The sequence below is a fragment of the Austrofundulus limnaeus genome, unplaced genomic scaffold (assembly GCF_001266775.1).
Source record: "Austrofundulus limnaeus strain Quisiro unplaced genomic scaffold, Austrofundulus_limnaeus-1.0 Scaffold9, whole genome shotgun sequence".
NCBI classification, from domain to species: domain Eukaryota; kingdom Metazoa; phylum Chordata; class Actinopteri; order Cyprinodontiformes; family Rivulidae; genus Austrofundulus; species Austrofundulus limnaeus.
This window is the reverse complement of record NW_013952411.1, coordinates 1335988-1339350: the sequence shown is the minus strand read 5'-3', so window position 1 is coordinate 1339350 and position 3363 is coordinate 1335988.

Here is a 3363-nt window from a genome sequence, read left to right as displayed (position 1 = left end):
AAGTTTGAAATAAACAAAACATTCAGATCAGAGTAAAAGCAAAGAGGGCAGAAATTTATTTAAGTAGTAACTAGTGTCAGAGTTCAGCGAGGCTGTGGAAGACCCCATGATGAGAGAGAAAACACAGTTTTTAGYTACTCTGTTGTTCCTCAGAGCTGATGTGTGGACTGACTCCAGKGGTCTCTGATCAGCCAGGCAGCAAAAGCAACTGTTTTACAACCCTAAAAGGAAAAGTCTTCTTATTAAGGCACTGCAGGTACAGAAGTTTGATTTTATATAGAACAAATGAGAAGTAAAATGTTACAATTCCTCTGGCTTACAGAAACAGAATAATTTGGGGCAARCATGTAAACACACAGCTTAGTTTTCCTCCTCTCTTATGAGTAAAGTGCAAAGATCTCTAAGCTCATTCTCGCCTATTTTATGTGCAGACTTACATTTCTCATCCTCATGTGGCTAGTTATTTAGGCTTCTCCTGCACCTCTGTAAAATATTCTAAACTGGATGCATTGTTTGTGCTCATTCTCCAATACGCCTGGCTCAGAGAAGACTATTGTTGTGGTTTGCCTTTAATTGCTCCATCTGTACCGAACCCATTGGGATGCTGCAAACTCAGATACACCCCCCCTCACCGTCACACACACATACACCATCGCACACACACACACACACAAAGCCTGAGCGAATTCGTTCCACACAGACCCAGAGCAGAACTGCTTTTGCAGCAGTGCACTTCATTAAAGAGAAGAATACAGTACAGAGGAACCGTGGACTTCAGGTTACGTAATCAGACCTCTGCAGCAGATGAATCATGGAGCCGTGTGCTGGAGCCGACTGCTACATTTACTTAAAGGATGTTTCCATCACGGGCGTGTCATCTGGAATCTGTTCCCCGATACCTCTGCTCCATTCCAAACCAATTAGCACTTGATGGTCTGCGTGAACGTGGTTTCCACTCCACTGAAAACGGATCTAAATAGTCAGTACTTTTGCCAGCCAGCAGATTTTTGAGTTTAAATGGCAACGATTTCAAAGTGAAACTCTTCTAGTGGCAGCCACATGTGTTAAACATACTGGCTGTTCTTTGTAAACATTTTAAAGGATGTTTTTCGAGCCACACATGGTATATTATAAAATGACTATAAGGGTGCTATAAGTCCAAACAGTTACACAATGTTTGTAAGTCTTGTGGAGTTTGAATCAAAATCTAAATGAGCACATCTGAACCTCAAAAYGACTGAATGATCCAGCTGTTTCTGATTTAGTGCTCAACGTGGAGCCTCAGAAAAAAAATTACAAACAGAACTTTTATAAAATAAATGCAAAGAGTTCATTTGCTCGTCATAAATAGTGTAGCATGAATGACCGTGACCTAACATGACCCTTTGACCACCACTGGTCATGTCTCTCAAGTTACTGAACTCAGTCCTGAAAAAGCTGTCTTAGAGACAAAACTTTATGTTAGCTTCAATAATGTGTCCTCGTCATGCAGATAATGCTGACATAACAATCTGCATTCATTTTTTAAAGGGCCAATATTATGTGTTTCTCAGGCATATATTTAAATACTATACCATAATAAAGTATCTATGTCACCTTTAGCTGTTATTAAAATGCTGTTTTTATGTTTAAATAGAAAATAAACTTATCTTCTCATCACTTCCTCTTCTAAATGCATTGAAATTGGCCTCTGTCTCTTTAAGAACCTCCTTCTGCTTCTGTTCCGTCCTGTTCGGGGGGTGTTCGCACGTGGGGGGGCTCGTGCGCACGGGGAGGGGGTGTTTGCGCGTGCGCCATGATGCAGTTTACTTGGCATCTGAAAATACATTTCCTCAAAGGTATTTTTAATCTGAAAAGAGCTTCATTGAGTGAGGACTAATGTTGAGCGCTCAGCAGACAGTTAGGTTTCACTTTCACTTTGACCCGAGAGCCTGCAGGAGTCATGGGCGGGGTGTGTGGGGAGGGGGAGGGGCTGCGCTCTGCCATGAGGAAGTTTGGCTTAAAGACACGTCCCAGGGGCATTTCTAGTCCCCACCTGTTGTTTTGCTCCTCAGCGTGGCTGCCTAAAAACGCTGCAGGATTTCTCAAACATGCATGAATGAGTCAAAGCAAGGCTTTGGGCATGTTTTTTTTTTTATGAGAGTATAACATTATAACATGATATAAAACTCAAAAAAGTTTGTTTTACATGACATTGCCTCTTTAACTGATTGTTCTTTTTCTCTGAGCAGAAGGAAACAACAGTTTGACCAAGACGCTGCTTTGTCCGGTAAACCTGTTTCTCCCAGAATGAAATATTTTGACTTCTGACAAGACCTGGTATCAATGTTGTGTCTAGCTGAGTGCAAACTGGTAGAAACCAGTTTGAGTTAGTTCTGAGTTGGATTCTGCTGAGGAAGCTGAGAGCTTCGAGACCTGATGATGGGATTCAACCATCTGAGGGAAAAATGTCATTTTTTGACTACTGCAAACCAGAAGTTTGTGCCGACCCGGCGGGGTCAGATAAGGCTGTTTTGYGATGAGAAGCCAAGCCCAGACTCTGAGTTCAACTTTTGTGAGCTGATGAGCTGCACCTAATTAAGGCATCACATAGAACAACCTGTTTATCAGCTGAGGCAACTTTGATATATTCTTCTGATCTGCAGTGAGATTAAAATTATTAATTACAATTTGACCAAGATCTTCACACCTTCTCTCCAAACTGATAAAACTTATAGATTTTAACCTGGCTCTCTTGTCAATTAATCAATAAAAGAAAAACATTTTCTTTGGGAAAAAATATATTTTCATTCTATAAATGTTTAAACATCCAGACCTTATCTTAACTAGACGTATAACAAGTCTACAATAACTTTAACTTTAACTGTTTTAGAAACAGTTATGTTGTTATTTTTACAGTTTTATTCATGAATCAATGTAAATGATCCTTGCTATATTTTTGTAATAAATTACCGTAAAAGACGAAGCTGGTTCCTCACCTTTGAGTATTTTTGCCTGAGATAAGAATCCCCTGCATTTCATATGATCACTCACACTTTGGTAAATATGAGTCTGATTAAAAAGGGTGAATAAATATTGATCAATAACGTTACCTGGTGCCCCAACTTGGTAAAAGTTTAGTGCAGGACTGAAATTGTTAATCACCCTTTCTGTTTCTCTCCTAACAACTCGATACAATAATGTTTTCAAAAATGTCCTGATGCATCACAGTAAAACAGGTAAAAAAAAATCAAAAAGAAAAAAATTGTATAGGTCTTCTGGACGGGCTCTTCTCTAATGAAACATGTCTCCTATTGTTGCAAACCTGTACATGGAGGAAGTGGAAAAGAGAGCCTTGATGTCCTTCTCAGGGGTGCCACCGAG